At 28.1% G+C, this 12,407-nt stretch overlaps 1 protein-coding gene and 1 long non-coding RNA gene across 8 annotated transcripts in view; one reads left to right on the forward strand and one right to left on the reverse strand.

Moving 5' to 3' along the window:
• The window catches only part of LOC145968514 (octopamine receptor beta-1R), a 75,268-nt gene extending 73,179 nt beyond the window's left edge, over positions 1–2,089 (reverse strand). For 2 of the 4 annotated variants that reach the window (XM_083094033.1, XM_083094029.1), the window contains exon 1: positions 1,910–2,089. The gene's annotated coding sequence lies outside the window, so the exon portion shown is untranslated. Of the gene's footprint in view, positions 1–1,861 lie in introns of all 4 variants that reach the window. The other 2 variants (XM_083094032.1, XM_083094031.1) reach the window with 2 other exon arrangements.
• Positions 1–12,407, forward strand: part of LOC145968516 (uncharacterized) — a 185,570-nt gene that overhangs the window by 134,535 nt on the left and 38,628 nt on the right. The window lies entirely within an intron of this gene.

A 12,407-nucleotide genomic window follows, 5' to 3' on the forward strand; every position in this document is an offset into this window, starting at 1 on the left:
ATATACATTCCAATATATAATGTACATAATAAATGTGTATAATAAATAATTTTCAATAGTAAATAATGATGATATAATAAAAAAATACATAATATATTCATTCAAAATTATAGTGACGATACAATATAAATAATATTTATAAATAAATTACATTTGAGAATTATTAAGTAAGAAAAATGATTAAAAGTTATCAATATATGTGCTCAGGAATTATATACAAAAAGTTTAGATTATATTTATAACAATGTGAAACAATCGAGATATAGAGGATTTTTTTTACTTTTCCGAATCGCTTTTGTTAAAGTATCGAAATGAAATCTATATTCTCTAGAGGGAAAGAATAAAGGGGAAGAAATAAGCTCCTCTTCAGGTATGTAGTAAAAATAAGCGATACGAGATCGTTAGGAGGAGCCAAAATGCTTCCTTACGTGTTACCAAGTGTAATCTCACGTTTGCAGCTCCCGAAGCGCTTATTATAAGGATCTCACAGGGAGAACTCGACAAACGAAATTACTCGAAGAAAGAGTCTTATTACGATCGCTTTCGAGACCCCGAGGAAAATCGAATTATTGCGTGAGTTACTCGACGAATTACGTGATGTCTTAGAAATTAAATTTGTGCCCGAATTAAATACACAAAGAATATATATATTATAATTAATTAATAATAAACAATTATAATTGAATAATTACAAATATTAATTTATAATTTTCTAGTAAATTGGAGATTATGCGATTATAAAATATGATTTATTCTGTAAAATTCTGTGAATATTTAATGTTTCTTTATTTGAATTATGAAGAACGATTTATCTTGCAAAATGGCGATGTAAATGACTTTTCCTATAATTTTGTACGTGTTCCACACATATACGCGACTATATACACTTTTAACATTAATTTACTTCTGACGGGGAAACGAACGAGAAACCGAAATATCTTTCGGGTAACTTCAACAAACCACACTTCGGGGCGGATGAAATTTATCAAACGCCGCATAATTACATTCTTGGATCTAAACTGCAATTTACTATTCCATTTCTACCTACTAAAAAGATATAGCAAAGTTTCATATAGCGTATAACAAAGTTTCAAGAAACTTCGAATCAAAATGAAAATTTTTTTCGAAGAAAAGTCGCCTCAAGGATAATTAAGGATTATTATACCGGAATTATACTCTGTATTCTTGTTAGAGAATTAAACATCTATGAGATATCGCCGTGTACTTTTTTTAGTACAAAATAATACTTTAGAAAATGATCTCTCTTTGAAGAGACACGGTGCAAAATAACGAATAATTCAGTGAATCAATTAAAAACTCTATCGGAGAAAGGAAATCGTAAATCAATGAAAACAAGAATTTTCAAGTGTCTTCCTTTGATTCTAAGAGATTTTGAAGAGTTTCTGAGTAGGTGAAACTTCAATAAAGGCATCTCATATTTTGGATTATAATTGATATTTTTTAACGAATCGTACTGTGAATTCTTCCAATCTATTTTACTCTAGATCAACGAGATCGCGCTGGATACATCTCCCTTAATGCAACCCCGATGCGGTAGCTCCCAGAATGCGAAATAAAAAAGCCCTCCAGAAACTCTCAATTACACTGACTATGCCGGCACAAAGCATAGTTTAACGAAAATTAATTTTTCATAAAAAAGAAGAGAAAAAAATTATTTATCGGCCTTAAAAAGGGGTAGGAATCGAATCGCGGGAGAGTTTTCGCTTCGGATCTTGATGATCCCGGGAGCTCCGGGATCCGGAACGAACGACAGTTCGAACTCTCGCCGCGACACACTTCCGGGATAGCTCGATCAAATAGTATTGGTCCTGTCCCCCCTCCTTCGCACGGCGTCAATCACCGAAAAGATTCGCAGTAAGCTTAGGTAACGCACATTAATCGCCCCTACTTGCGATTCTCTCGCCCGAGCCGTTTAACGAGTGATCGTGCGGGCCGCTTTCGTCACGATGCGCATTTGATGTAATGGGGTCGCGCACATTTTCATTCATCGTTTCCGGCACATCGCGTCGAGGAAACGAACGCACGGCGGACGCGGACGGGGTGCCGGCGATTCGGCCGGCGCCGCGGATCAGGCCGCACTGTCCTCCCAGAAGAATGAGACGACCGTCTGTTTCCGGCACCCTCCGATCGATGGCGCGACAGTAGTCGAAAACAACCCCCGTGGGCGACCCCCGGCGCTGGTAGGTGCGTTGCACCAATCCCGCCGAGTGTGGAATGCGGAATTTGTCCCGATTTTTGTCGTAATAAAAATGCGGATTTTTTTTATCGCGATATTTTCTCATAGTATCGTGTAAAACGCAATAAATATTTCATATATCGCGCCTCAAAAAGTTGTGTAATTAATAATATAATTTTATTATTATGTAATAATATTTTTTGCACATTTTTTGTCTCGTTCGCAAAAATTTGCCTTAATATGAATATTTGATTCCGTGTTGATTTAAATCTAATAGTTGAACGCTTTTTTGATTGAATTTCTTTTTTATTTTTTTTCAATTACTGTAATTTTCAATATATTTTTGTAATTCTTTTTATGACTTATAATTCATATACTTTTTTAATTATCTCCTTCTCTCTAATCTTTAAGAGGCAAGGAAAATAAAAATTATTGTCTAATTTTGAAATAATATATTTCTAAACTTTAATATTTCGAATATCGCATGATCAAGATTATTGTGTTTTCAAAATCCTGCTGCGAGTCGAGTCGCGAAGAGAGATGACGAGGAAGAAGCGATCTCGGAGAAGTTTACGATGCTCGTCGCATCGTTCAGAGAGACAAGTCCCCCGAGGGCAGCGAGTGGCGATAAACTGCGATCAGCGTGTAAATAGCTTTTACTCTGCTAACTAAACAGGCAAAGAGGTGATAAATCAGTTCCGCTGAAATTTCCTAAGTATTTACATTCTCGGATAGAACGCGTCGAGCGAACTTCCGTGCGCGTTCTAACGTTTAAGATAATCGTAATTTGCGATAAGTAAAAATTGAGCGCGTTGAAACTCTAAGAGTAGCAGAGATCTCGTAGCCGTAGCATAAATCAAGATTGGAGACGTGCACGGAAAATTTCTCGAAAATTTCAAGACTCCTTCGGGCTTTCGTGTATAAATATTCTACAAAAATTCAAACAAAAATACCCGCGTTTATTTTTATGAATCATCGAGCGTTATATCGCATTTGTATTGTACAGAGAATGATATTGTCGCCTGTTCTATTTGTATTTCGTTAAAAAGTTCCTCGTCAGTTAAATTTGTACGGTAAATTCTCTCGTTAGAGAATCAGCTAGGTTGTAACCGATACGCGTATGCATTCACACGCTATCGCTATCATATGTAACGTCTCTACGACGTTAACGTTAGATAGCGCGCATTTAGATGCAGAACATGTGCCGGAGCAAACTTCTCTCAAGGCGTCGCGCCGCACGAACAACTACGGAACAACCTTGCGCACTGTCATGCCAGCAGCTGCGGACACCTGGACGTTACGGTATACATACAGTGTTAGTATTACCGTGATTGTTTCGGCGACAACGAGCGGAAGTTGGTGCCTGAATAACTCGATTATTGGTCTTCTGCGTCGCGATAATCAAACTTACTTTGTGTATATTTCAAGGACGTGTTAAACTAACAATTAAAGTAAGAAACTATAGAGAAGAGAGAGAGAGGGAAAAGATAGTAAAACATATATAATAAAATTAAAGGATTAATTAAAAAATTTCAGAAAAATGAGATTTTGAGAAGTCTTGAGATTTTACATAATAAAAATAATACGCAGCTTTTGTATGAATTATAAAAGTAATCGTTTCTTCAGCGTTTAATTAATCCCTTGATTTTATTATATATGTTTTACTACTTTAAATAATATTTTGATATGACACATAATCTTATTTTTGTGAATAAAATGTACGGTTGCATATTTCACATGACGAAATATTATCCAACTTTTTTAACAAAGATATATTTAATATTTTCCAACACCATTATGTTTCAAAACGCTGAAAATATATAGCTCCATAAGCATGGAGCTGTTTTTTTAACCGCTAATGAATATTAATGATTACTTTTGGAAAGTCTCTTGATAATGCTATACATATATGTATATGTATATATATAATATAATTATAAATTAGAGATTATAAGGGATGATACATAATTCTGGCAACGGAGGCTGGTAATTATCCTCACCATTGACAGAATCGACATATGCACTGGGACAAGGCTCATACGTGCATAATCGATGCGACAACATGGCCCACTGCAACGCGTGTTCACTCTCCCTGTTCCTGTCTCCGATATTCATTGACTTGGTCGATGGTCGACCTTGTCAATTTGACTTAGGATATATCATGATAGGAATTGCCCCTCGAAAAAACTCTATAGATTTCATCACCTCGTTGTTCAAATTATGATTTTTAACTCGTCTAAAAATAGATTTTGCCAATTTAGGAGTATCATTTTGTAACTGTAGTCACCGACACAGAAATTGTTAAAATCAAAAATTGTTGATTGGACAATGTGACAGTACTATATGAAGAATTTAATATAATTAATGTAATTAAATTTAATAGTTTATTAAGTTTAATTAAATATGTAATTAAAAATTTTTCTTTTAAATAGATCATTTTATACATACAGTTAAATCTATGTATCTTTTGTTTGGGCTTGATATTCTATTAATAAATATACAAATATACAAATATACAAAGTTATAATCATTTTATCTAATTTTTAGAAATTAAATTATGATTTCTATAAAACTTATTAAAACTTAGTTGAAAGAAAAGTGTCAAGATAAAACTGGAATTCTTTTCTAATAGAATCTTTTCTAATAGATTTAAGAATTTCTTGTTATATAGATTAGTTGCGATATAGGCATACATTCGAAATGAAATTATATATTTGGTATTAAAATATTATATTAAATCTATTATATAAAGATCTATTAAAATAACAAATAATATATTAAATCGTATTACAATAAATTGTATTAACATAATATATTAAATCTACTGTTAATTACATAGATTATATATATGTTAGATTTTGAAATGATTGAGTTGATCAATAACATTAAAAAATTATAGATTATATTTAGATTATATTTATAGATATTTTGTCTTTAAAATAGAATTATGTGTAATTATAATCTTTAAAAGAAAATACTTTATCAAAAAAAATATATATTTCTATAATTTATAAATTATTGATTTAGAGTACTTCTCGTCCTTGCGTTATTATCACAAGAAAACTTGGTTATCTTCGAAAAACTATTTTAATATCATCTGCAGGAAGAAATGAAATGCTATTCATCGACTTTATAGAAATGTTCAATACATTTATTTCCGCCGCTGTAAACTTTGCTATTTTGCTCTCTTATCAACCATAGGCAATTCTATCATTCCAATCTAGTCCTTATCGATTATCAGCAAGGGGAAACACTAAGTTGAATACCCTCGATAATGCAGAAATCTCATATTCTGTCGATAAAATTCTGGCGTTCTCTTTCTTTTCGAATACGAATATCTACTAAATGTATCCGTTTGTCTATGTTCGTCTGCTGTTTTTGATAGCAATTTTATTTTAAATTTTACATAGGAGGAAAAATCGATATAAGAAATTTATTTTCCCGCGTGTGTTAAGTTTCTATCACATTTTTTTGTAATTTAAAATATTAAGAAGATAAAATCAGAAAGAAAACTGAAAAAAATCCCTTTTTATATATTATATATTACAAATTTATTAAATTTTATATTAATAAAATATATAGTATCAAACATAAAACATTTTTATTACAATTTTATCCATATAAATTTTTATATTTTATGAAACTTTGTAGATTTATTTCTAAATTAATCAAGTATCACATATATATTTTTGCTTTTATTAACATTATATTAATATTAATATTTTAGAAATTTTATATAAATATAATTGATTGATATTTTAATACTACTATTTATATTTTATAATATATTATGCATTTCGGATTTATTTACTTATATTCTATGTTATATAATTCGAACTTATAATGTATAATTTTGGTTAAATATATATTAGGATAAATTACAAAAGATTTCATATGACTTTCGTTATTTATGAGATTTTGTTATTTATGACTTTGCATAAAAATAGCGATATTAAATAATATTCCAATTTGCAGGAATCCCGAAAGAAGGATTAAATTAATGCTTTAATCACGAAAATGTCAGCCAGCTCCATATCCGGATCCGAATTATTAAATCAAGCCGAGACCGTTAATATTCTCATGAACATGTAAACTATATTTATCTTCACTAAAGCTGAAATATACGTCACGTATAAAACATATTTGATTTTCTTAATCTCGGTAGTTAATTTTTCATTTTTTATCTGTTGTCCATTTTCTGACAGACGCGATCAGTTACCAGGTATAATCAGATGACGAACAATAGGATCGTCGGAATACAACTTGCCTAACTCGATTTACGCGAGACTGAGCCCTGGATTCGTGTCACTAAACTCCATGTAACTGACATCGCGTCGCTGGACCGAATAAATGCGCTGGATTAAAGAGCTGGATTAGCGCGCCACATTTTGCATTAACAAGCGAGAATCAGTTGCCTTCGATGCATATGCGCATTATTGGTAATTAATAAGACTAATTAATAAAGTGTTTTAGTGTGATTCAGGTATAAAATATTTCATAGAATCACTATAAATATTCTGTATATAAACCGTAGTAATATGATGAGAATAGACGAAACTTATTTTCCAAATTTAATAATTAGTAGAGATATAAATATTATAAAAAACTTTATCATACATACATATATATATATATATATATATATATATATATATATATATACATATATATATAAATATAATAAGAATTAATAGAAATTGACATAATAGTATAGGAAATAATAAAATAGAAGATGTACACACTTATATAAATAATTAGAGAGAGAAAGGGAAAAATAAAGAGAGAGAGAGAGAGAAGATAAAAATAATATGATAAAGAGATATGGGAAAGTATAGAATATATAAGAACATAATTATCACATATAAAATGGAATATAATAAATTATGAAAAATAAAATGTATATTATATCGCACAATTGAAATAATCAAAGCGAGAGTTAATTTGCTTTATCTAGAGCTTAAAAAGGATTAAAGCAGTTTATTACGGAAATTTGCTTCATTACTTTTAAATATAACAAAGAATGTGTAATTGGTAGAATGATGCTATTTTGATAGCCTGTTTCTTGCCGCAAGGTATTACGTGCGCGTAATTTCAATGGAATCGTATCATTTTCCAAATACTGATGCATTTTATTAAGCTTTTCACAGTTTGCAAACTCTCTCTCTCTCTCTCTCTCTCTCTCTTTCTATGTGCATTAAAATATAATTTTTAATTTTGTTCCACCATATAATTGAAAACTTTTTAAACAATATCTTAAATATATATTTTTATATAAAATAAAAATTATAAAATTATAGAAAACTACTAAATTTTTTTAGTTTGTTTTATAATCGTGTTTTTTTAGAAAATGAAGTAACATATGGCATTATATTTTTTATTTTTTTTTTCTTAAATATTCTGTTAATCGATTTGTATGATTATATAGTTTTGAAAAAGTATGATTTTAACAATTATATTGTAGTTTTTTTTTCTTAAATAATCTATTAACCGGTTTGTGTGATTATCTGGTTATAAAAAAGTATAAATTTAACAAAACAATTTAAAATTTAGCAAAATATATCATATCTTTATAACATATTATAAAATCTAAAAAAAAATACGGATTTGAAGAGAAACATTAATCATTTAATTAAGAAATACATTGCATCAATTATTTATGATTAATTTCCATGATTTCATGCGTAAAGTCCGATAAAACTATGCTTTATTGTGAATTTACGTTAATTAAATGTGTATATTAAAAGCGACATTTCACAATCAAACTTTTACCACCAAAATTCCGATTTTAATTTCACCGGCAATGCAGCGCATTATACTCTCTCGAATTATTCCAAATTATTCGGGATATGAGCGCGAACTTTCGGATCCCGTTGTTATGATTCTTCTTTTTTTTATCGGATTTTTCCGTTGGGATTTGCTCTTGTTTTACGGATACCGTGCGGTTGATATAAATCCGCAAAAGTTTTCGAGAAAGTTTTGCTCGAGGAATCGAAAGCGTGCTTTGCAATTACGATCGAAGAACGTTACAACTAATATACTAAATATTTTAAATCTATATTGTATAAATATTCTCTACTTTATAATAATTTAATTTAATTTTATAATTTTATTGTATATATATAAGGTATCTTCATAATTTCTATATCTTATATATCTATATCTTTTCTATATACAATTATGCTATCCTCTATGTATGTATATATGTGTATATATATATATATATATATATATATATATATATATATATATATATATATATATATACGGCGGGTATATGTGTGTGTGTGTATATATATATATATATACGGCATTTTAAAACAAGAGGCAGATTATTCGTCTTTTTCAATTCTTTTGCTATCACATTACGATAATTAATCTATATTAATGTTTATAGAGTGTTTTCTCTCAATTAAAAAAGTTATGTTTTCTTTCAACTAAAATTTACTTGAAATGTCTACAGATTTACTTTTTAAAATTAAAGGTGTAAGAAATGATTTTTAATAATTTTCATCAAACCAAAAGAGATAATTTTAATCTTTATATCGATTTTCTCCCTTGAACGAGAAAAATATCAATATTTTTAAAAAAAATACTAGCATAACTTCTATTTTAGAGTCTTTGAATAGACGATTATAAAATAATGAAGCGTGAACAAAGTGTCTGGAGGTCGTTTCATGATCCGTAAGTTTTAATGAAGCACGTGCAATATGGTCTTCGTGTTGTATTATTTTTACCGCACAGATTGGTCAATAATCTATATTTTCGACTCCAAAGGTCTCAATAATATTTTATTATTTAGTTTATCGAGCGTATATATTTCTATATATTTAAATATTGGCGAAAAAATGGCAAATGTATATATATATATATATATATATATATATATATATATTGATAAGTTATAAATAGCCACAAAATTATGTAATACAAACTAATTCAGTTACACAACAATTAGTAACAACAATTTTTAAATAAATATTATATTGATTTAAAAAAAGAAAAATATAATTATATGTATCTTGAATATTTTATATTTTTATATTTTATTTTATTTTTTATTGGATTCTTAACATTAATATAATAAGTACAAATGTGCACATACATACATACATACATACATACATGCATACATACATATGTGTGTGCGTGTGTGTGTGTATACACATATATATATATGTATGTATGTATGTATGTGTACATTTGTTATATACATATATATACATACATAATGAAGCAATCAAGAAATAATGGAGCAATAAGAGATCCGCTACACTATGACATTTTATTGATTTTTATGAAATTGTACTGAAAATGCATATCGATAAATGGAGATGGCTTGTATATATTTTATATATATATTCTGATTCATATTTTATATATATTCCGATTTTTTCATTTACGGACAGTTCTTAGAAAATCTCTGAAATACATATGCACGAACGCAACTACTCGCGTTGCGAAAAGCTATCCCTGGGACGAGCTGGAAAAAACAAGAACTAGTATCGAAACCGGGACAGCGGCGGCACCGGGTGCGTGTCCCACATTCCCCGATCTCGCTTTCCGAAGAGATAAAGATGAAAAAAAAAGGAAAAGGAAACTCAGCCTCCTAGAAATTATTCGAAAGGGAGAAATTTCTCTCGTGAGGCTCTATCAATAATAATTTTCAAATACAATATATTTTTCTTTAAAAATGAAGAGAAACACAACTGAATACAAATAAACAATTAGATTTCGTTTAATTATTAAAACAGAATAAAATTATATTTTTGAAATTAAAAAAAGAAAGATGAAAAAAAAAGGAAAAAGAAACTCAGCCTCCTAGAAATTATTCGAAAAGGAGAAATTTCTCTCGTGAGGCTCTATCAATAATAATTTTCAAATATATATATATTTTTCTAAAGAAAGAAAATTACAAATTTAGGCATGATAGATTTTAGAATTTACACATAGAAAAGAACAGTTTATTAACAAATAAGAATATTGTTGTGAGTCATAAAAGAAAGAATTACATTTTTAAAGTTATCAAAGAAGAAATGAATTTTATGTATAAGATGAGAGAAGTGTTCGCACATATATCAATGAAGACTTGGAATGGACTTGGGTTGTGTTTCCTTGAGAGAACGATTTAATTGAATCTCCTTCACCAACATGGGGATGGAGAATATTCTACCGTGTTACACGTCTATCTACGTCGACGAGATAGCATCTTTGAGAACATTCCGACGTTTGACGATGGTACATGGATCGGGAGGCAAACATTTGACTTGCTTCGAAAACGATATTATATTAACCCAGTTTCATTTCTACATTAATTATCGGTTCTGTTATTATAAAGATGCGCCCCCTCGTTATATTCGCGATTTGTATAATTAATAATTTGCGTTTGTAAAAGAGAATCGAATAACGAATATACATATTACAATGCATACAATATAATATTTTAGACAGCAATGATAAACTTTTGTTTATTTCATAGAAATTGAAAATTCGATGATCTTGACAGTTGTTATTGTTTATTATATTTTTTGATATTTTATTTTACTTTATATTTCACATTTCATTTTTGAAAGAATCATACAAAAATTTTGTATTATTTACGTCTCTTCTTCTCTTCCTCTCTTTCATTTGAAGAAATTTTCTTTACTTTTTTAATACTAATAATATAATCTCTCTCCAATAATATAATGTATATATAATATAATAATTTAATATTAAAAAATTTCAAAAAGAAATATAAAATCAAAATCGCATCGATATTATATTAAAGGACTCGAAAAAGGAATATTGCATTTAAACTGAACAATATATATAAAAAACACGAGAACTATATAATGTGCAAAACTTAACTCTTCGAAACTTGTTTTATTTATATGGCTCATCCCTCTTTATATTTTATGAAGTTTTATAACTTTTCTCTCTTTCTGACTTCAATAAAATTCAGACTGTAAAATATGTATTTTCAGCAACTTTAGATCTTTTATCAACTTCGTGGAAGAAACAACTTCGAATATTTTCCGTTGTATAATTTCAAATTAAAGCTATTAGCAAACATCTACTAATAATTCGTAATTGTATAAAATTATTAAATTTTTGTTTTTTATAAATTTTATTTTTATCTATATTTTATTAGCTAATTATAAATTAATTTTATTAATTACATTGGCTAAAGAATCTATCATTACATTAAAGAAATATTTGATGAATTTTGGAATGCTTCACATAAAAATAAAGGAATCTAGAGTTTTTTTATAAGATATTTCATATTTCATTCTGTCATATTTTTGTAGAATAAAATATCAAACATTTTGTTTCACTTTTTTACTGTAAAATATTTACTGAAGTTTTTACAGAGTTATTATTAATAGATAAATATAATTAATAAATAGATTATTATTAATAGATAAATATAATTAATTTATCAATAGATAAATATAATAACTTTATTTTTATAATAAATCTGTATTATGTATTATGTTATGTGTATTTGTTATATTTGATATTAATAATATATGAGAAAAATATTAGATTAAAAGAAATTGTTACGATTTATTCTTTAGATTTCGATTTATTGGAGAGGAAGGTAAATAATGTCAATTTATGCGTATTCGAAAATTCTATAATAATACGAATATATAGTTCGAATATAAAGTATATTCCTCTCAATGCAGTAGTTGCGTGCATACTGCAACAATAGCAAGAGGAACCTATTGTCCCGGATGCTAAGCAGGTGTCGCAGTTTGACTACCCATGAAATCTTGACAAGCTTTCTAAAATGAGATGTTGCATTTTATGCTTTACAAGCATAAACATTTAGAATGTTGCATAGAATCAAATTGCTATTAAAATCAGTCGCTATTAAATAAGTATATAATTACAAAATCTGTATTTTTCGGAAAATTCTATTAAAAATATGAGAAGAAATATATTTCATATAAACTCAAATAATAAAATTTTAAAAATATTAAATTATATTATAATACAATTATAGCAATTATATTATAATACAATTATAGCATATATATTATAATATAATTATAGTTAATACTTATACATAATTTCTTTCTGTAAATGAAATTTTTTACATTTAAATATTTTATTTCTAAATATTTTATTATATTGTGCCTATATGACTTTTAAGTTTTAATTATTAAGTTTTATATATTTATGAATAAATTAAGAGATTTTTTAATTTTAAAGAAATTTGATATCA

This window comes from Camponotus vicinus, unplaced genomic scaffold, assembly GCF_025532165.1.
Source record: "Camponotus vicinus isolate PSW18456_S1 unplaced genomic scaffold, iyCamVici1.0 SCAF_3, whole genome shotgun sequence".
Classification (NCBI taxonomy): Eukaryota; Metazoa; Arthropoda; class Insecta; order Hymenoptera; family Formicidae; genus Camponotus; species Camponotus vicinus.